Below are 23917 nucleotides of genomic sequence, written 5' to 3'. Positions count from 1 at the left end.
CTCTGGGGGAGGTCTGGAGTCCACTTAAGAAACTTTAGCAACACAGTAAAATAAAAAACCTGAGGATGACTTCACAAATGGTGCTGGGAAAATTGGAGAACCACAAGCATAAGAATGAAATTAGCCCCCCACCCCACCACTTTACAACCACTCACAAAAACTAGCTTTAGCTGCATTAGAGAGTTAAACATAAGAACCAAAACTAGAAAATTGTTAGGAGAAAAACAGAGAAAATGCTCCTTGATATTAATCTTAGCAATGATTTTTGTATATGAAAGCAAAAGCACAAGCAACAAAAGCAAAAATTAATAAGTGGGACTGCATCAAACTAAAAGGCTTTGCACAACAAAATAAAAAGGTAACCTATGGGATGAAAGGAAGTATCTGTAAAACATAACTGATAAAGGGTTAATATCCAAATTTATAAAGAACTCATACAACTCAGTACAAAAGAAACAATCTGATTTTAAAATGGGCAGATAATCTGAATAGACATTTTTTCAGAGAAGACATATAAATGGCCAACAGATAGATGAGAAGGTTAGAAAAATATAAAGTTTTCTTTTAATTACATGAATAAATATAGAAAAGAGTATTATCATAAATTTGTGTCATAACCCCGTTTTTATTATTCTACAGATTTAAAAGAAAATGCACAAAAATAATCATAAATCTATGTTAATGGGCACACATTATATAAAGATTTAATTTCCAACATAAATAATAAAGCAGGGCAGAGATAGAAAGGAATACAGTTTTAACTGGTAACAGCTTAAAATAAATTGTTGTAACATTAGGATGTTATAAGTAATCCTCATGGTAAACAAAAAGAAGATATCTATAAAATATAACACGAAAGAAAGTGAGAAGGAAATCAAAATATGTCACTAAAAAAAGATCAACTAAACACGAAGATAGAGACAAAAAAAGCTACAAGACATACAGAAAACAAGAAAATGGCAATAACAAATCCTTCACTATCAGTAGTTACTTTAAAACTAAATGGATTGAATTCCCCAATCAAAAGACATATGTCATAAATATAGGCCTCACGGAGGTGGCACTGGCTTCAGTGTACCCTGAGACTCTTGCTGAGTGGCCTCAGACCCAGCACTGGCACCAAGTTTGGATCTGTATTTACCTGGTGAACACCACTCACCCTTCCTTGGTGACTCCCTGAGGACCTGCCTCACGCAACTCACATACTGCCAAGGCTCTTCCAGTGCCTGAGCCTATCAGACAGGCGGCAGTGGCTACAGGGGTGCCTTGGGCCTTTTGCTGACCTGACTCAGGCCAGGTACTGGTGGTAACCAGCCTCAGTACACAGCTTGGCCACTCCCACATGCATCCAAACCCAGCACAGGCAGCTACCAACCGTGGGTCATTTTGTACATACTACTAGGTAGCCCACGGTGGGTCACAGTATTGTCTGTCATTGACCTGAACAGCAGTACCTCCCAAGAGGCCATGAACCAACACACCCAGTGACTGGTTTCAGAACACAGAAGAGTATGACATGCTTAGCTTCCTAAGCGACATACCCAAAGGGTGGGTCTCAGCTGGCACCAGACCCCGCTGGAGTCATCACCCCCTCCAGCAGCTCATGCATTGTGGTTGTGGCCAATCATCCCAGCAAGCTAGCCTGAGGGTCAACCCTGCCCCCCGCAGACATGCCAACAGCAATCAGGGCTCAAATACAACAGAAGGACAAACATAACCCACACAAGGGACATTCCTGGGGCACTCAGCTCATGGGATAAGGGAGATTGCACCATTGGGCCCAACAGGGCACCGACTACAATAGGCCATCCTATCAAGACTGAATACATAGCAGATCTATGTAGTACACAAAAACACAGAGTCAGCAAATATGGTGACACAAATGTCATGGAGGCAAGCCATCTACCTGGTGCAGAGTAAAACAATGGTTATAAGGATGCTCAAGGAACTTAGTGAGAACTTCGACAGCATAAAATAGGACACTTAAAGGAAACCATTAAAAAGAATCATCAGAAATAAAGAACACAGTAACTGAAATGAACAACACACAGGATGGAATCAACAGCAAATTAGATGATATAGAGAATCAAATCAGTAATTTGAAAGACAAAGTAGCAGAAAACACCCAATGAGAACAGTAAAAATATTTTTAAAAACCAAACCAGTGAGGATAGAATGAGGGACCTCTGGGACAACATCAAAATCAACATTATCCACACCATAAGGGTACCAGAAAGAGAAAGGAGTGAGAAAGAAGAGATTGAGAACTTATTTGAAGAAATAATAATTGCAAACTTCCCTAAACTTGTGAAGGAAAAAGACACACAAGTCCAGGAAGCACAGAAAGTCCCAAACAAGGTGACCCCAAAGAAGCCCACACCAAGACACATCAAAATTAAAATAGCAAAGGTTAAAGACAAAGAGAGAATCTTAAAAGCAGCAAAAGAAAGACAGTTACCTACAAGGGAGCATCCATAAGACTGTCTTCTGATTTCTCAACACAAACTATTCAGACCAGAAGGGACTGGTACAAAATATTCAAAGTAATGAAAAGCAAGGATCTATAGCCAAGGCTACTTTACTTGCAAGGCTATCATTTAAAATTTAAAGAAGAAATAAAGAACTTCCCAGACAAGAAAAAGCTAAGAAATAAAGAACTTCCCAGACAAGAAAAAGCTAAAGGAGTTTATCACTACCAAGCCAGAGTTACAAATAATGTTAAAGGAAACTCTTTAAGGGGAGAAAAAAGGAACATAAATATGAAAATTAAACTGGCTATACATATGCACCTACCAATAATCACTTTTTTGTCTTACACCACACACAAGAATAAATTTAAAGTGGATTAAAGACTTAATGTTAGACCCCAAACCATAAAAATTGTAGAAGAAAACATAGGCAACAAAATCTCGGACATTGCTCATAGCAATATTTTATCAGATATAACTCCCCAGGCAAAGGAAACAAAAGAAAAAATAAACAGCTGGGACTATATCAAACTAAAACATTTTTTCACAGCAAAGGAAAATTCCTAGAAATATACAATTTCTAAGACTGAATCAAGAAGAAAGAGCAACACTGAACAGATTAATTACAACCAATGAAATTGAAGCAGGAAGCAAAATACTCCCAACCAACAAGTCCTGGACTAGATGGCTACACAGGTGAATTTTACCAAACATTCTGAGAAGAATTAACACCAATTCTTCTCAAGTTATTCCAAAAAATTCAAGGGGAGGAGATGCTCAAGGTCATTTTATGAGACCAACATTATTCTGATTTTAAAGCCAGATAAAGACACTACAAAGAGAGAAAATTATAGTTCATTATCCCTGATGAACATAGATGCTAAAATCCTCAACAAAATATTAGCAAACTGAATTCAGCAATACATTAAAAAGATCACACATCATGATTAAGTGGAATTTGTTCCTGGAATGCAAGGTTGGTTCAATATCTGAAAATCAATTAACATAGTCCCCAGATAAAATAAAAGATAGAAATTATATAATCATGTAGCTGATGCAGAAAAAGCACTTGACAAAATTCAGCAACCATTTATAATTAAAAAAAGAAAAACCTCTCAGCTAAATGAGAACAGAGAAAACATACCTACACATAATAAAAGGCTATATATGACAAATCCACTGCCATTGGGCAAAAATTACAAGCGTTTCCCTTAAGATCAGGAATAAGATAAGGATGTCCACTTTCCCTTTTCATATTCAACATAGTACTGGAAGTCATAGCGACAGCAATCAGACAACAAGGAATAATAGGCATCCAAATTGGAAAGAAGTAAAACTGTCATTATTTGCCAATGGCATGACACTAGAAAGAGAACCCTAAAGACTCCACCAAAACCTACTAAAACTAGTAAGTTCAGTAAAGTAGAATATAAAATAACATTCAGAAATCAGTTTTACTTTTGTTCATCAATAAAGAGCTATTCGAAACTAAGAAAACAATCCCATTACAATTACCTTTAAAAATACCTAGCAATGAATTTAATCAAAGAGGTATTCTTCTAGACTTGGGAAAATTACAAGATATTGAAAAAAATTGTAGAATATACAAATAAATGGAAGCATACACAGTGGCTCATGGATAGGAAGAATTAACATCATTAAATGACCATGCTACCCAAAGCAATCTATAGATTGAACACAATAATGTCAAAATATCAGTGGCATTTTTCACAGAACTAGTGCAAATAATCCAAAAATTTATATGGATCCACAAAAGACCACAAACAGCCATAGCAATCTTGTAAAAGAAAAACAAACTGGGTGGTATCACGCCACCTGATATCAAACTATACTACAAGTCTACAGTAATCCAAACAGCATGGTACTGGCATGAAAAAGACACATAAATCAGTGAGACAGAATAGAGAGCCCAGAAACAACTCCATGCCTATATGGTCAATTAATATATGACAAAGGAGGCAAGAAAATACAGTGGGATACAGAAAGTCTATTTAATAAATGGTGTTGAGAAAATTGGACAGTTACATGCAAAAAATGAAACTAGCCCACTTTCTTACATGATCAATAAGAATAAATTCAAAATGGATTAAATACTTGCATATAAGACCTGAAACCATAAAACTTCTAGAAGAAAACATAGGCAGTGCAATCTCTGACATTGCTCTTAGTAATATTTTTCTGATATATCTCTTCAAACAAGGAAAACATAAGAAAATATAAACAAATGGGACTACATTAAACTCAAAAGATTTTGCACAGCAAAGACCACCAACAAAACAAAAAAGACAACCTATTGAATGGGAGAAGATATTCATCAATGGTGCATTTGATAAGAAGTCAATATACAAAATTCACAAAGAACTCATACAACTCAAACCAAAAAAACCCAAACAATTTATTTAAGAAATGGGCAGAGGACCTGAATAGACATTCCTCCAAAGAGGACATACAGATGGGCAATAAATATATGAAAAGATGCTCAACATCACTCATCACCAGAGAAATGCAAATTAAAGCCACAATGAGAGGCCACCTCACACCTGTCAGGATGGACAGCGTCAGTAGATCAACAACAAGCACTGTCGTGCACGGTTGGTGGGACTGCAAACGGGTGCAGCCACTATCAAAAACAGTATGAACATTCCTCAGAAAATTAGAAATAGAACTACCTTACAACCCAGCTATTCCACTTTTGAGTATATATTTTTAAAAATTGAAAACCAATTCAAAAAGAGATATGCAAACTTATGTTACTTGTAGTATTGTTTATAATAACCAAGATATGGAAGCAACCCAAACACCCGTCAATAGATGATTCGATGAAGAAGTGGTGCGTATATACAATGAAATATTACCAGGCCATAAGAAAGAATGAAGTTGCACCGTTTGCAACAGCACAGATTAACCTAGGGGGTATAATGCTAAGTGAAATAAGTCAGACAGAGAAAGGGAAATAACTTATGACATGACTTACATATGGAATCGAGTGAACAAAACAGGCAAAACAGAAAGACTCATAGATACAGGAAACAAACTGAGAGGTGCCAGATGGGAGCACGGTTGGCAGGGGCTGGATGCTGGGAGAAAAAGGTGAAGGCATTCCAAAGTACAAATTAGTAGTTACAAAAAGTCATGGGGATGGGATTATAATCAATAATGTTGTAATGATTATGTAGAGTGCCAGGTGGGTATTAGAATTATTAGGAAGATCACTTTGTAGATTATATCATTGTGTAATGACTATGCTGTACACCTGAAACTAATGTAAAATAATATTAAGTATCAACTGTAATCAAACAACAAAAAGTAAAATAAAATATACTACATTTTTAACAATAACAAAATATATGGTATTTATATACAATGGAATATTACCAGCCATAAAAAAGACTAAAATCTTACCATTTGTCAAAGCATGGGTAGACCTAAAATGTATTATGCTAAGTGAAATAAGACAGACAAAGAAAAATGCTATATGATTTCACTTATATGTGAAATCTAAAACAAAACAAAACAAAACAAAGCAAATGAACATACAAAACAAACCAGAAACAGAGCCATAGATCAAGAGAACAAGCTGCTGGTTGCCAAAGAGGAAAAAGGTGGGGGCAGGTGAAACACAATCCTTGTAAAAACAGTGCTGTGTATGTTGTAATACAATGCTAAATAAGTATCTAGAAAGAAATGATAACAGAATACCCGTGAAGAAGATAAAAAAATAGAGGACCTGCATAATATTATATATTATATTAACATATGGCAGAACACAATTTCCTCCAGTGCACATGGTATATAGTCTCCAGGTAATGTGTGGTCCAGTCTCCATGGTAATATATGGTCTAATATATAAAGACCATATATTAGGCAAAAAAACAAGACTTAAAAAACTTAAGACTGAAAATATACAAAGTATCTATTCTGATAACAAAGAAATAAAATTTGAAATCAATAGAAGGAAAACTAAACACGTGAAAATTAAACAACATACTCTTAACCTTTGGAGCAATGATGAAATCACAAGGAGAACTGGAAACTATTATGAGACAAATGAAAATGAAAACAGATGCCCAGATTTATGGGATTCAGTAAAAGCAGTGCTGAGTGGGTAATTCATAGCAGTAAATGCTTACATTTTTTTTTAAAAAAGAGCAATCTCAAACTAACAATCTAAGCACCTTAAGGAACTTTAAAAGAAGAAGAAAGTAAACCCAAACCTAGCAGAGGATAAAATAATAAAAATTAGAACAGAGATAAACAACATTGATCATTAAAAAAACTAATAGAGAAAAATCAATGAAACAAAGAGTTGGTTATTCAAAAACATTAACAAGCTTGGCAAAACTTTAGCTAGAGTAACTAAACAAGACTGACATCAGAAATGAAAGAGGGGACATTACAATAAACTTTACAAATATAAAAAGGATAAGAGAGTACTATAAGCAAATTGTACATCAAATTCCTAGAAACATGCAGAATTAACACCAGTCCCCCTCGAATGCTTCCAAAAAATTGAAGAGGAGGGAATATTTCTGAACTCACTGGATGATATCGGCATTACACTGCTACCAAACCCTGACAAGCACACTACAAGAGAAGAAAACTGCAGACAAACACCCCTGATAAATATTGCAGCTAAAACCCTCAAGAAAATACTAGTTGACAGAATTTAACAGCACATTAAAAAGATTATGCACCACAACCAAGTGGGAGTTATTTCTGGAATGCAAGGATGGTTCAACACACAAATAGTAATCAGTGTAACAGAATTAACAGAATGAAGGTGGGAGGACCCTCATCATCTCAATTGATGCAGAAAAGGCATTTGGCAAAATTTAACACCTTTTTATGACATAAAGACTCAACAGACAGGAAATAAGAGATAACTACCTCAACATAATAAAGGCCATGTGCAACAAGCCCACAGCTAACATCATAGTCGTTGGTGAAAGACAAAGGTTTCCCTCTAAGATCAGTAACGAGACAGTGGAAGACATCACTTCCATTCAACATAGTTCTGGAAGTCCCAGTTAGAGTAATTAGGCAAGAAAAAAGAAATAAAGTACATTCGAATTGGAAAGTAAGATGTGAAATTATATCTGGTCACAGACAATATTTTATATGTAGAAAATACTAAGTATTCCACACCAAAATATCTTAGAACTGATAATTTAGTGAAGTTACAGGATACAAAATCAACACGCAAAAGTAAGTTGCCTCTTTATGCATTCACAATGAAAAAGTCAAGAAGGAAATAAAGAAAACAATTTCATTTACAATAGCATCAAAATAAATCAAATACTTAGGAATAAACTTCACTAAGGAGGTGAAAAACTTGCACACTGAAAACCAGAAATCAGTGCTAAAATTTTTTTTAAAAGACACCAACACATGAAAAGGCGTCCTGCGCTCATGGATTCAAAGACTAAATATTGTTAAAATGTCAATACTACTTAAAGCAGCCTACAGATTTAATACAATCTCTAACATAATCTCAATGACATTTTTGGCACATTTAGGAAATTTATCCCAAATTCATACGAATCTCGAGGAACCCCAAACCGCCAAAACAGTCTTGAAAAAGAACAAAGTTAGACTTCAAAACTTAACTGTAAAGGTACAGTAATCCGTGTGGTACTGACAAAATGACATTTAATCTATTTGTGTTACATCTGAGTCAGATAATTCAACATCAGAACACCCTCGGCATCTAATTTGCTTTTTATTGTTTTGGCTAACATTGCCACACACAATAACTTGTTCCCCATGTATTTTGAAATTTTAAACTGTGGAGTCATATTTGGAGTTTAACATAGGAGGATCTTACAGAGCCTGAGTAAGGACATAAACCTCCTGGACGATGTGTGTTGCTTTTGCCAGGTCCTCTCCTTTTTGCCCTGAGGGGCTGGGGGTCAGGGGTCCTCTTAAACAAGATCCACTTTAATTCCTCGGACAAAGGTTTCCCAGACATTCAGGTAGGATAAGCTCAAATCCCAAGCCCACAGATAGGAAGGCCTTGTTTACATCAGGGAAGACATTTTTTTTTTACCCTGGAGCTAAGGCCAAAGCAGGTGCTCTTGTCATTTCTCTGTGACAGCAGGTGGGTTTCTTTCTAGTCCATTCGTCTATTCACAATGTACCCCTTGAGGTCCCGGCTGTGGAGGAGTCTCTAAGTTCCATTCCCCCTCCTGTGTGAGTCTAAAGCCTCATCTTCTATCTCCTATTCAACGTTAAAATGAAAGCCTCTTGGTTTTAGAAATGACAGATGTTCCCTGGGAAGTCAGGATGAATGAGCACACAGGTTCCCATCTCTCTTGCTTTATGGCCCCTAGAGATTTCTCTTACATTCTTAGATTTCAGCTGTATATTTAAAGGATGTTTGTTATATTTTATCTAGCATTTGTAGGGGTTTTTATTAGGGTATTTTTAGGATGTTTAGGCTCTTTAGGATATCTAGTCTACCACATTGCAAAATGTATGTGTTACTGCTGGAATAAGGAAAAACACAGTTTTCTTTTTCCTTAAAAAAAGCACATGAAAACATGGAGGAGTCTCACATCAGGGTTCACTATTGCAAAACCTTTATCGGGTGTCTAACTCCCAGGTTCATTTCCACTGTCACTTGTTCCCCAGGTTGCTTTCATAGTGAACTACTTAAAATGAGACACAGGCCCACAAGGGCCCTGCTTTGGGGGTGGAGGATGGGGCAGATGGGGAGCTCCACCTGGCTCCAAGTCTAGATGGGAAAAAAAGAAAAGCTCCAAGGACTAGACCAGGGCAGTGACAGATTATGAGATGAGAAAAAAAATGAAGCTGAGCCCTTAAGGCCTGTAATCAGGAAAGAATACAAGAACCTCACGAGGCGTGGCATTCTTGCGGAGTGCCTTCTTCACTGGACTGTGGTAAGATGTGAAGGAGACACGGGAAAGCACTGCACGTGGCCCTTGGCACGTTGTAAACATTCAGTTAATGGCAGCTGTGACTAAAATCCATCCATTCGTTTAGAACAGGGACTCACACGTTGAAAATATATAAATACTCAGGCAATAGGGGAGAATTCTTCGGCACCCCTACCTCGGGTTACTCTTACCCTGCCTATTCATGAAGTATATGTATCCTGATTATCTCTAAGGTTTAGTAAGGACTATATTCTTAGATAAATAAGATTTGTTTTGTAATCTCACCAGGAAAGAAAACAACTCACAGAGAATTTCAATAATTGGCACCAAAGCCACCTGTTTGTCCATCCCTCAGCCAGAAATGAAACTCAGGTTTGATAGGCTTTTCACCTCTGTCCCTTTATGTCTCCTCTGTCCCCATAGCTCTCCTGCACCGTCACCGGGGAAATCAGTTGACACTGTAACAGGAGGTGTCGGAGACTTTCGCAGAGGACAGAACATGACAGAGGACATGTGTGGACTTTCCTGGGTTTTGGATGATTTACAACAACCCTCTCTAACAGAGGGGAGTAAATGCTGTGCATCTCAAAGACAACAGGTCAACACAGTTTTTTTAAATTCATAAAATTAATTTACATTAAGGAAAACAAAAAGAAAGAAAATCAAAGAGAAAATTTCCTTAAACAAGGCTTTAAGAATCTGTGGCCTCTGGGCCAAATCTGAGGAATCACCATCTTTTGTAAATAAAGTTTTATTTGGGCCACAACAACAGCCATTTCTTTATGTATTGTCTGTGGCTGCTTCATCCTACAGTGGCAGAGTTGAGTAGCTGTGACAGAAACTGTGCGACTTGAAAGCCTGAAATAAGTGTGTTACAGAAATGAGTTTGCTGACCCCTGTCTAAACTCTATTTCATTCTTCTTGTCTAATTATGACCCAGTGTGACCAAAGGTAACGAAGATGTCTCAAAGGATGTTTTCCTCACTATTTTGCTGGAGACATTCCTGCCTTTATTTTCTTCCTTCCCTCCACTATCCTATACACTACGCTCTGTGTCTCTAGCTATGGTTTTCTCAGTTCTAAAAGAGAATATACGTGGTATTATTGTGAGAATTTCAGGACGCAGGATAAAGTGCTTCATGTAGATGGTGGCTATGATTAGCACCCGACCATTCCTTTTGCACATACTTACTGAGTTTGTTATGGGTTGAATTGTGCCCTCTTCCCAATTCCTATGTTGAATTACTAACCTTCAGAACCCGAGAACATGACCTTATTTGGAGATTGGGTCTTTACAGAAGTAATCAAGTTAAAATGAGGTCATTAGGGTGAAATTTACTTATAGACACTTACAAAGCAAATATGAGTGAAGACACAGGGAGAAGATGACCATCTACAAGCCAAGGAGAGAGGCTTGGAACAGCTCCTTCCTTCACAGCCCTGAGAAGGTGCCAATATTCATTTCAGACTCCAAAATAAGAGATAGTAAGTTTCTGTATTTAAGGATTATGGCCTGAATATGCCCCCACCTCCCAATTCATATGTTGAACCCCTAGACTCCAGGGTGATGGTATTTGGAGACGGGACCTTTGGGAGGTGATTAGGTCATGAGTAGAGCTTTCCTGATGGAATTAGTGTTCTCATAAAAATAGACAAAAGAGAGTTGGCTTCCTCTCCCTCTCTGTCATGTAAGGACTCAGCAAGGTGACCATCTGCAAACCAGAAAGAATGTTCCCACTAGGAACTGAATCAACAGGCACCTAGACTTTGGACTTCCCAGCCTCCAGAACAGTGAGAAAGAGATTTCTGTAGCTTCAGCCACTCACTCTATGGTATTTTTGTTATATCAGCCTGAAATGACCAAGACATTAAGCCACCTAGTCTGTGCTACTTTGTTACAGCATCCCTAGCACCATGATACAGATTTCTACAAGAAGAAAATCAAATATTCAGCAGTAGTGAACAACTAGGAGATGCCACTTTGGATAAGTATCTCATCTCTGATATACAACATTTGTGCTGAGACCTGAGTAGTTACAGGGAGCAAACCATATGGAAATCTGAGGAAAATTCATTCCTAGAAGTAATAAGTGCAAAGGCCTTGGAGCAGTAATAATTTTGCTTTTACAGCTCTCACCTCTTCTACCTTGTTCTTATCTTGCACACAGATAATACCGATGTGACGTCTGTAGCTGTAAGAGCCATCTCAGGACCATGAGGCACCAGACTTAAAGTCCCATGTCCACGTACAAAAGACGGCAGAGAAACAGAAAAGCATCTGAGCACTTCATGGAATCATTTCAAAACTGCACCAATACCACCAACTGCTACTCAGGATTTCTCATTCTGTGAGAAAAATTAATCCCTTTTGCCTAAGGCACCATTAGTTTTTCCATTACTTGGTGCCAAAAATACTCTTAACAGACATAACATTTCACAGTGTGGTAAGAATTACCAGACTTTGAAGGTTTTTAATCTAAGGAATGACAAAATCTGATTTAAGTTTTTAAAAGAACATTCTGTAGAATTAAGAATTGCAGAAAATGTGGCTACAGAATTCAGGAACAGATCTTTTAAGGATTTCCAGGTCACGATAAGCTCAAATTTTATTCTAAATAAGAGGAAGCTACTATAGGATGTGTCGAATCTGATCTGTATTTTCATAGGACCCTTTGGTTGCACAGTTAGGGCATCCATTAAAAAGCAAATGTAGAAGCCAGGAAAAATATGATGGTGGGTTGATGAGGTAACATCAGTAAAGACAGAGAAAATTGGGGGAAAGAATGTTCTGGCTACAACTAGGAAAGAGCCTGTCAGATAGCTCTCAGTCATCCAGATGAAGGATGATGGCCGACGGCCCGTGATGGATTTGGGAAACATTTTGGGTTGGATGTAGGAGGAAGAGAGGGAAAGACAGGAGTTGAAAATAACTTACATTTTTTGACTGAGTACCTAGGTAGGTGGAGATGACATTGTTCAGAAGAGATCTGTACAAAATGCAGAGATCTGTTTCTGCCATGTGAAGTCTCAGATCCTAATAAGACTTCCAAGTCAGAATACCAACCGAGCATTGGGTGTATAAATGTGGAGTTCAGAGATGCCTTCAGACTTAGATATATCAGGTTAGATTCATTCGCACGCATGTGTAAGACCGGAAATGAGCCTCTAGAGAGAGAAAAAATGATCCTAGAAACCAGACTCTGGCATTTGTCAATCATTTAAACATTGTACAGGGAAGGAAGAAGAGGAGGAGACTCCGAAGACATTGTCATGAGAAAGGAGGAAAAGTGGAACACTGTATTATTGTAAAAGGGAAGGGAAGATGTTTCAGGTAGAAGGCAGGTAGGGAAGGATCCTCCATTTCAAAAGCTGACAGACCAAGAAAGATAAGGAAGCCCTGGCTGGTGTGGTTCCGTGGACTGAGTGCTGGCCTGCAAACCACAGGGTCACCAGTTCAATTCCCAGTCAGGGCACATGCTTGGGTTGCGGGCCAGATCCCCAGTGGAGGGCATGCAAAAGGCAACTACACATTGATATTTCTCTCCCTCTCTTTCTCCTTCCCTTCCCCTCTCTCTAAAAATAAATATATAAAATCTTGGAAGGAAGGAAGGAAGGAAGGGAGGGAGGGAGGAAGGGAGGGAGGGAGGAAGGAAGGGAGGGAGGGAGGGAGGAAGGGAGGGAGGGAGGAAGGGAGGGAGGGAGGGAGGAAGGAAGGAAGGAAGGAAGGAAGGAAGGAAGGAAGGAAGGAAGGAAGGAAGGAAGGAAGGAAAGGTAGGAAGGCACATTTGGATTTGGAATGGTGATAAACCTGAAAACGATTTCAGTGGATTGATAGGGGCAGAATCCCCATTCACATGGTCCGTAGAAATCATTAGCTGTAGGGGAAAAAAATAAAGAAGAGACAGGATCCATAATGGCAGAGCTGGGGAAAACACATTACTTCCCCTGAGGGATACATTCCTTCCACTTGCCTTTTTCTTCCTTCTCACTGTTTGCCTTTGCGCTCCACGATCCTCTGCACGAGTTCCCAAAGCCCAGGGAGGAGGAGGCTCAGGTGCAGTGGTCCAGGGCTGGGAACAGACACTCTCCTTCCTTTTGTTGCCTTTCTATCTACACACCAGCACTGAAAGTCACTTGATCACGGTCCAATGCAAAATTCTAAATTCCTTGACTCTATTGTATGGCAAATTTTTAGCCAAGTATCACCTTCATTTTGTTCTCCTATTTAATTTACTTGGTTTCTCAAAAGCAGCTGAGAACGAGTTGTGTTTGTGTCAGTTTATTTTAATGTATAATGAGCGATTCAAATGATTGCACATCACACATTCAAATTTCACTCAATGTGTAATCACCTAAATGAACACAGGTGCCAAGTGCCTGTGCGCCTGGCAAACCACCCTCTGCGCTTCGTGTGGAAAGAAGATGGTGTACTTGGCTGTACAAAGCTCATATCTTAATTTCTTTTTAATTTCATTATTCCTCAACTGCTTTTTTTCCCATCCAATAAAACGTGCTGAACCCTGGGTGCTGTAAGGGAGATACTTGGCCCAACAGCGAACTAAAACCATTCTTAAACATGAATGAAACAGCAACCTTGCAAGTGTAGAGTGTATTTTTAATTTTGGGGGTGAAAAATTATATCAGTACTCTTTAAGATTAGCATCTTTAGGAAGACAAGAAGCCCTGGAAACGAGGATGAAGGAAGTTAATTCATCCTCCCTGATGATGCTCCTGCGAGGTAGGAACAATGGCAGGGCAACTGCTTTTTTTTTTTTTTTTAACTTTTATTGTTATTCAATTACAGTTGCCTGCATTTTCAGCAACTTCTTTCTCGTCGCTCCTGACGGCTTAGTTTCAACCGTCCTAGGCAAGCCCGCGGAATCTACCCCGGCGCGTTTCACTGCAGTGCTGACTGCTATGGCATTATTCATACGACCGTGCCATTTCATAATTAACGTACGTCTAGTAAAATGAAGGCACTTGGGGTTTCTGTGAATAGGCTCCTGCACTGTTTAATACACGCACATCACTAAAGCCCAGTTGAAGCTTAGATATAGGACGCAATGCCTTCGCACTACCTAACCTGTTCCATCAAGGGCGGGGGCGGAGTCTGAAGTCCCCGTGCACTACCATAACTGAGTGTCACCAAAGAAGTTCTTCACCGCTAATCACTTGTTATCCCTGAACACACATTAAGAATCAGCCGAGGAACCAGGGCTTCTCAAAATGAATATGTGGACCACTTTCATCCGACTCACCTGAAGGGCTAATTAACAAGCACTGATTCCTGTTTGCCACCCACTCCATCTGGGTCTCTAAAGGAAACCCCTGCTGCCATCTGCATGTTCAGTAAGCCCTGTGAGGGTATTTATGCCCTCTAACATTTAAGAACCAATGAATTAGATTATTTTCATATATGATACCACTTGCCTATCACGAAGCCATTTCGTGTGTGTGTGTGTGTATGTGTGTTTGCACGCGTGCATATAACCTTGGGTCTTATTAGGTCACAGTTGGCATGGGTGCCCAGGTGCCCAGCCAACACCCCCTTCTTCAGCAATACTAGTCTCGTAGACTCTGCAAAAGTCATAATCTAGTGTTCATGGTGCCATTGTGACTATCAAACCTGACTTGGCCTGGGGTTAGACATGGGCTCACACTGATAAAAAAAAAAATCAAGCTGGAAGCAACCTAAGTGCCCATCAGTAAGTGAGTGGATCAAAACACTACGGTACATTTACATGATGGAATACTACACAGCAGACAGAAAGAAGGAGCTCTTACCCTTTTTGACAGCAGGGATGGAACTGGAGAGCATTATGCTAAGTGAAATAAGCCAGGTGGTGAAAGACAAATACCGTATGATCTCACCTATAGGTGGAACCAGATCAACAAAACAAACAAGCAAGATATAAGCAGAGACATTGAAATTAAGAACAACTTGACAGTGACCAGAGGAGGAGGGTAATTGGAAGGGCTAATGGGGTTAAAAGGGGGAAGGGTCATCAAGGAACATGTATAAAGGACACATGGACAAAGCCAAAGGGGGGTAGGATGGAGGTTGGGAGGTGGGGATGGCTGGAGTGGCGGCAGGGTGGGGGGGTGGGGGATGGAGACAACTGTACTTGAACAACAATACAAAACATAAAATAAAATTATAGGTATCTACAAAAACACTAAAAAAAGTTCAAGTGTCTCTCAATAATTAAAACACAGATAGCAAAACTGTAGCAGTAGCAGTTGTCATTGGAACTGGAGAGTGATATAGACCCCGCTGGCTGGGAGCTCGGGGGCTGTGTGGATGGACATGAGCGAGCAAGAAGAGAGAACCAGACCACAGTGAGAAGCCGGCGTCCTAAAAGAGGCAGAAATGAAATACCCAGTGGGGAGAAAGAGAAGCTGAATGTGGGCAAGAGAGAGAGAAATGAGAGGAGTGGCAATCTTTGTCCCTGAAGACTTCCCAGCTTACAATTCCAGACTTGCATGAGGTTCAGCTGGCTTCCAGCTCTCGGATGCCGTTTACTGAAACTGGAGTGGCTGGTTTCTGCTCCTTGCGACCAATGGCCCTGAATTCAACAGGGATAATTTGCTTTTTAATGATCATGATGAGCTAAAGGGGTTCCTACTCTACTGCCATGACCTTCCTGGTAAACAAGTAAAAATAAATAAATAAAATAGGTAAAATTCTCTCATTTTTTCTTTGGAAAACTGCTTTTTCATGCTCCTAGGCCAAGTTCAATTAAACCCACAAAGCAGAAAGCTGAATACATGGGTTGCAAGGCCACGGGCCAAAGTACCCTGTCTTATGGTTCCCTCTCCTCCCTTTGGAAAGTCCAATTGCCTTCCAGGGTCATCCATCTGCTTCTTAGCCAACAAATACAACCTTGAAAAGCCACATCTGAAATCTACTAAAAACAAACCAAAAAGCCCTGCAATCTTTGCTTAAAATAATAACAAAGGGAAAAAGCTGCCAGTGTCGACAGCGGCCAACATGTGGTTGGCTTGCTAATGGAGTGAGGGGAACTCAGGGCTCCGTCCACTTACTGTGTTCATTAGGCAGAAAAGAATGTTCGTTTCCCCTCCAGACAGGTTCCAGGGGTTGGTGGGAAAGCTCTGAGAAAGGGATGGCATTTCCCTCTCCCCCATCCATCCTCCTTTTACCTCCCCCTCCTCTGCTCCTCACTCCACAGCCCTGGCATCCAGTCCAGAAAAAGGAGTCGGGAGCTGGAGGGGGGCCCCAGGCTGGTCTGTACAAGAACAGCCTGTGCCAGGTTTTCAACTGCAATTAATTTTCCAGATAAGCTCCAAACCTCTGAAACGCATTTGAAATTGAAATGCTGATACAGTCATCAACCACCACAGTGCACAACCATACATCTTGAGTACAGCTAGTTGTTTGTTGGTAATAATGAAGTACAATATGCATTCAATTAGTGTGAGATTTAGAAAATGTGCAGAGTAATAAAACAATATTCTAATTAGGGTTGGAGAAACTTGCTTGATTATGATTTGTGCAGTACCACCAAAGAAGTTCTTACAAAATACACGGAAATCTGCTTTCACTAGGAAAAAAAATTCAAACAGAAGGACAAGGTCTTGATGCCACTCACTGTTATTCCAGAGACAGCTCCACATTGAAAACAGACTCGTGGGGGAAGGGAGCGGTCCACCCAGGGGACAAAATGGAATCCCTGTGTAAGCCCCGGCTGAACTGATAGTAACAATCCAGGCTCTCCTCACACCTTAGTTTCTTTTCTTGTGAATTTATCCTCTGAGCTCTCTAACTTCCCATTCAGAACCCGTCAGTCTTTACCTGAAATGCCGCCTGAGTCCACATCCAAGGATGCAGTGGTTACTGATGACGCATTTCCGAAGCACCCCAAGTCCTGCAGAGGAATTGGTAACCTCAGCTGATTCCGTGAGGGAACCACAGCCTAATGGAAGAAGAGCACCCACGTCAGGAAATTCAATATTCTAATCCAGCCTTGATTGCAACTTTCTGTGTGACCTTGAGAAAGTCTATTAACACCTCTGGGCTGTAATCTTATCTGAAAACTGAGGCCAGCAGGGTCTCACCTGGGCAATTGTTTCACAGATCTCAGCTAATTCTTATGTAATAACAAATGTGAGTAAAAAGTGATGAGAGAAAATAAGATTGTAACAACCTCTTCCTCTCTGTCAGATGTACACACACACATGAGCACACATACACACACGTACATGTGATAACAATTGGGATAAAAGGAGTAGTTTCTTAGCTCATTGAATTGGTTTTTATTTATCTTTTAAAGGCAAGATATAAAGACCTTTTAAAGTCAAGGCACTTAGTATTTAGAAGTAGTTCATTTTAATTGCAAATCAGAAAATTTCTCCTCGATCTCACAATCCACTTTAAAGGGGTAAAATAATTTTATTATCTGCCTAAAGTAAAACTAGATCATAGGCATTATTTAAAGCTGCTCTTTTGGAAAAAAAGTAGAGATACATATAATTTAAAGTTCTGGATTCAAAATTTCACATGCAAAGTTTTTGCGTGTCATCCTTGTACAGGGGCCATGCTAATCTTCTCTGTATTGTTCCAATTTTAGTGTATGTGCTGCCGAAGCGAGCACGGAGATCACATGCAAAGTTTTTGTGTGATGTGGGCCAAGTTACTTAACCCTTGCATGGGTCTGTCTCCCCATTTGCAAAAACATAGCCTTGCTAAGAACGTTGTGAGGAACAACTCGGCCAAACCAACCTTATTTTCTCTCTTTACTTGGGAATGTTATTATATATAAATTTAAATAACAGCATAGAATTTCATAGCTGGGAGAGTCCTTAAAAAAACATCTAATCTAACCTCTTCCTTTTGTAGGTAAACTGAGACCAAGAAAGACTAAATGAGTTGTCCCAGGTCACACAGGTGGCCCAGTCTCGCTGTCCCTGTGCAGGGTGTTTCTGCCACCCCACAGCCACCTTGTGGGCTTGAAGGAGCTCCTGCCCCCCAGAAAATAAACAGGGTCAGAGCCAACTGGTACAATTTGTCTCGATTCTGCAGTGGTACTATTTGTGAAGATGTTGCCAATCTTTGTTTTTTTGATATTGAAAATATATCAGGTGATGTTGCCATTATTTTGACAGCCAGAGAGACATCCCAGAAAGAGGAATTAACACCTTATCATTTTAGAACACCTCATAACACTATTAGGAAGGGTGATTTTGACATTTTTATATGCTTAGGTGTGGTTTATTATAAACTCTGAGTCTGCTTAGCTAACATCGATTTTACCCATCCCTGGTTTCTGCAGAGCATCTTCACGACTTAAGATGAAGTTAAAAAATAAAAAACAACCCTATAGCAAAACATGGCCCTAAGGTACAGCAACTAATTATATAGTATGGGTTTAGTTATGGCATATTTTGCTTGTCCTATCAGCCACTGGGAAGGACCCTTGACTACAGGTTGGTTTAATCCTCAGCTAATACTACTCTTCTTCTTCCAAGTTTATTTATTCACACTGGGTGAAATTAGTGGATTGTAAAGGTAGTTTCCTAGCTTTGGATTTGTATATCATGACTGTTCTGCACCCCATCCAAATTAGGAATATACACAAGATCTCTAACTTTCAATTTCCAACTTCTTATTTTGCTAAGAAAAGAAAGCATAGCTAACCAATTACCAACATCATTTCATAAAAGAAAACGTGTTTTAAAGATATTTTCATTTATTTTTAGAGAGAGAGGAAGGGAGGAAGAGAGAGAGGGAGGGAAACGTCGACTGGTTGCCTCTCACACCCCCCCAACCCGGGACCTGGCCTGCAACCCAGGCATGTGCCCTGACCGGGAATCGAACTGGTAACCTTTTGGTTTGTGGGCTGACACCCGGCCCACTGAGCCATACCAGTCAGAGTGATAAAAGAAATCATTTAAACAAAAAAGAGAAAATATCACATTTTCAACATAAAGTATTTAAATGGAATCTTTGACTTTATGAAACACTAACCATTGTGTCCTTAATTTCCAATAGTGGCAACTCCATCACAGAAATAACCATATGAGGTATATTCCACACATTTAATTGATTGCAAGAACTTAAATGTATTGAACAAAATGCATCTACATTATCGGTTCTATTTTCTAGTCCCTTAAACCAGGAGGTCAGCAAACTACCTGTGTTTAATATGGGACAAATGCAGATGTTGGAGCTGCATACCAGCTCTTTGCAGGGTAAGTCAGAGCCTCTGCCACCCTTGGTGTGATCTCATTGAAGAACGGCAGTGGTGGCAAGCAAAATCACTCAAGAACATTTAATGTCTCTTCACCATGACATTCCACGGACCCAGTCCCACCTCAATGAGATGAGAAAATGTGCTCTCCTTGCTCAGGTGGGAGGCACTGGAAAGTCACATAGCAAGAAATGGGTGTCTCATAACAAGGGAGGGAATGAAGAACTGGAACGTAACCCAAGATGCCACAGCCTAACACCTGCAGTTGTGCCACATGATACAAATAACAATCGTCCCGGCAGGTCGGCGAGAGTTCCGTTCTTCCACATGACTTCCTTAGGGGTGTCTCCAGAAAAGGAGCGCAGAGTAGCAGCAGGCCTACCCTTCGGTTTCCATCTTACACAGTAGGTGGTCTGTCCTAATTTACATCAAAAACAGGGTCTGCTTTTCATTTTTTCCTTTTAATAGTTTTAATGTTAAGTCCTAATTAATATGTATTTTGTCATCTTATCATTTAAATGAAAAACTTCTCAAGGGCAAACGTTTCATAGGTCTGCTCTGTGGAACACAAAAGCAATTTATGCACCTGTTCCATTTCATTGTCCAGGGCTGGGGGTCACTAGAGCCGGTCTCAGAGCGTAGAGCCTGGGCACTGGTGTTTTTTAAAAGCGTGTCCAGGTGACACAAAACTGCAGCCAGGGTTGAACGCTGTTGGCCAGGCCCTTTGACCCGTGCGTGAATAAAAATGCCACAAAGAAGTTACACCTCATGCTAAATCTCCTTGTGCCAGAAGCAGCTACAAAGCCAGTTTGCAAGAAAATAGGTCACTTGTAAAATTTTCTCTGGGGACCACTCCCACCAGCAGCACCAGCTGGGAGCTTGTGTGACATGCAGACTCTCGGGCCCCTCGGAAGACCTACTGACTTAGGAACCTACAGTTTAGAAAGACCCCAGGTGACTCATATTCCTGTTGAAGTCTGAGAAGCACCGCTAAATATCCTAAATCTTAACTAGGAAAGACAAATCAGTCACCCCTTAAAACACATTCTTCTTTTCAGGTTCCCGAGATTTGAGTCCAGGATTCATTACTGAGACTGTCGCAGGTGAATTAATTACTATAGTGAAATATATATACATGACAATATAGCATAATTAATATGTAATATAACCTAATATATAATATATTCAGATAAATTTATTTGCAGAGAAGATTCATAACACAAATCTTAAATTGTGTTATGAAAAAAGGAGCAGCATCAACTACCCACAACCACGCAGTATTTCACAGCCAGTTTATTTTACTGTGGTGGAAATAAAATAAATAAGATTAGGTTCTTATCTTCAGGCTGCTTACATTCTAATAAGGGATACAGAGGAATAAATAATTAACCAGAACTTAATGTTGTCTCAGCTAAAATTAAAAATCCTAAACCAGAAATACAGCAATGTGCTCCTTAAGTGAGTCAAATGTTCATGTGGTTTAGAATCACCTAGAAGGCTTGTTCAACCACAGATTATCCCACCTCCAGTTTTTCAGTACATCTCTGGTGAGACCTGAGAGTTTTCATGTCTACCAAGTCTGCTGCTGGTCAGGGAACCCACCTTGAGAATCACTGGGCTATGGAAACAGAGTGAAAAGAACAGAATGCTGGGATCCAGGTGGGTGGCAAAGGATGAGCCAAATGTTGCCAGGCAGAGAAGAAAGAGAGATGTGCCTTCCTGCCTGGCACAATCACCAGAGTGGGGCATGTCTGAGCATCTGGTATGCTGGAGAAGGCTGCTCGGTTGGAGCTCAGGGTATGTGAAATGAGGAATGGGTGAAACTGGAAAGGTAAGTCAGGGCCAGTTCACGGAGGGTCTAAGACAGCAGCAAAGGAGTTGGCATTTTGTCTTGTGGGCAATGAGGAGTGATGGAGGGTATCTGAGGGTAAAAATAATATTTCTAAAGACATGATCCAAATTCCACTTTAGGATAATAGTTTAGGCAGTAGTGAAAAGGATGGACTGGAAAGGCAAGAGAATGGAAGTCAGGAGAGTAGGTGAGAGGCTGTCCCAATGACCAAAGAGAATGTCCCGCAAATAAGGCCACTGCCAGAATGTCTGGTCACCTTCACACTTCTGGGAAGCCCATGATTGGACAATAACAGAAAAGAAAAAGGGTCATTTATTTAACATGTGTATAGGGAGCTCTTATATTACTAGCACAGTTCTAGGCACAGAGGAAACAATGATGAAGGAGACAGACAAGGTTCTTACCCTCATGCCCTTGAACTAGCAGGGAAAACAGACAAGGCAATACGGCCAGCAGAGGAGAGGCCATGGAATAATGTGTGTGTGCTGTCAGAGCTAGGGAAGGGAGCTGGTTTCCTCCAATTTGGAGAAAGAAGGCTTCCTGGAGGAAGAGATACTTAAGCCTACATTTCTCAATGGCCAAAATGCTTAACAGGGATGAGACCCTGCATAATCTAGGGCCTCCCCTTTTTTAGATGATTATAAGTCATTTTCTCTTTTACTCTTCATGCTCTGGAACTGGAGCTCTTTCAATTCTTTTCAGCCTCAGGACCTTTGTACATGCTTTCCCCTCAGCTTTGACTTCTCTTATCTCCCCTACCTAGACAATTATGACTCATCCTCGGAGGTTCACATTAATACTACTTCCACAAAGGTTTCCCTATGTCCCCAAGATTAGATCGATACCCCTGTTTTACTCTCTAAAACATTCCTGTATTTCAGCTTCCTGGCACTTATTACAATTGTAGTTAACTCATCATTTGAGGACTATTTGTTTCATGCCAGTATCCCCTGTTGGAATACAAAGTCTGTGGGACAGGTTCTGTTCCCTCCATACCGGTATTCTGAGCTCTTCCACAGTATCAGGAACATAACAGGTACTCAGTATTTCATTTCGTAAATGAAAACCGAGAACTAAAGAATAAAAAGGAATAGTTAGGCAAAGGGGGTGGAGAAGGCAAGACAGAGCAGGCGTGCAGGCCCTGAGGTAGAACAGAGCACTACCCAGTAAAGGAGCTGAAGGGAGACCCAGGAGGTTGGGTCCTAGGCAGGGAGAGGTAAGAGATGGGCCTGAAAAGGCCGTCAATGGGAAGACACAGCAAGATTTGAAATCATGGAATCTCACACCAGATCTATGTTTGTCAAGGCCTACTCTGGCTATCCATGGAGAGTGGTGTGAGTGAGGCGAGAGAGAGTGAATATCACTGGAGGCTTCTCCAGGAGTCCCGGTGCCAGTCACATTGGGCAGAAAGGAAAAGATAAGGACACGTGGACAAGACATTTAGGAGACAGGCCGGATGGGGTTTGGTGATGGAATGAATGTGGGGATAAAGGAGAAGAAAGACTGTTAGAGTTGACGTGCAGGTTTTTGATTTATAGGGATGATCAGCGCCATTTACTGAGTTGAGAACAATGAAGCTTCTGGGTCCTGTAGAGACCCTCCCAGCAATGAAACAGAGTCCTTCTAACTGAGGGCACAGACTGTAAGTGGGGGGACTGCAGAGGCAAACTTAGAGCCTCAAACTTTAGAGACGACTAGGGGGACCTCAGGGACCAATCCAGAATATGTGTTCAGATATTACTTTTACATTATATATACAGTTGTATCTATGGCTTTGTCTATATCCTTCTGTCTAGTTCCACATTGAATTAATAAATAAATAAACATTGAGGAACCAGTTCTGCTGCTACAAATGCCCGATCACCACGTGCTGCGTGATGGTGCCAATGCCCCTACACCTCGGTTGACTGACATGCAATACACACCCCCAATCTGCTTAGTGCAGCATATTACTGTGACTGTAGATCTCTTTTCTATGTCCAGAGGTGGGAGTTTCCTTCTCATTCAGAGGTCGGCGAAGCTTTCTGTAAAAGGTCAGACAGTAAATGTATTAGGCTTTGCAGATGAGAGAGACCGTCCTTGTTGCAACTGTTCTACTCTCTGTGCAGCCCAAAGCGGCCGCGGCAGCAGGCAAACAAGTGAACACGGCTGTTTCCATTCAAGTTCATTTGTGGACACTGGCTTTTGAATTTCACATAATGTTCACGCATCCCCCCAAATCCTCCTTTTGAGTTTTTCAACCAATTAAATGTGTAAAAAAACATTCTTAGCTCACAGACTACACAACTACAGTATTTGGTCCCTGGGCTGGAGTTTGTGGACTTCTTTCTAAATGACGGACTTTTGCACAGAGACAGTCACAAAGCGGGTAAAGAAAAGCAAGTGTTAATGTCATCTCCTGGACTCTTGTAACCCACTGGGGGGAAGGGGAGAAGATTCCCAGCCAGGAAGAGGAATGAAAGTTTGTTATGA

At 40.3% G+C, this 23917-nt stretch overlaps 1 long non-coding RNA gene and 1 other non-coding gene across 2 annotated transcripts in view; both read right to left on the bottom strand.

The window, feature by feature from the left end:
• The window catches only part of LOC123478199 (uncharacterized), a 58534-nt gene extending 35081 nt beyond the window's left edge, over window positions 1-23453 (bottom strand). Inside the window, exons 1-2 of the long non-coding RNA XR_008426507.1 lie at window positions 23371-23453; window positions 17199-17319 (exon numbers count right to left, since the gene is read on the bottom strand). This is a non-coding gene — a long non-coding RNA (uncharacterized lncRNA). The remainder of the gene's footprint in view (window positions 1-17198; window positions 17320-23370) is intronic.
• On the bottom strand, window positions 17893-17997 carry LOC112318705 (U6 spliceosomal RNA). The gene has a single exon (XR_002976233.2). It is a non-coding gene; the product is annotated as a U6 spliceosomal RNA (small nuclear RNA).
• Window positions 23454-23917: the final 464 nt, after the last annotated feature.

Source organism: Desmodus rotundus, chromosome 3 (genome assembly GCF_022682495.2).
Source record: "Desmodus rotundus isolate HL8 chromosome 3, HLdesRot8A.1, whole genome shotgun sequence".
Classification (NCBI taxonomy): Eukaryota; Metazoa; Chordata; class Mammalia; order Chiroptera; family Phyllostomidae; genus Desmodus; species Desmodus rotundus.
This window is presented reverse-complemented; position numbering and strand designations above follow the sequence as displayed.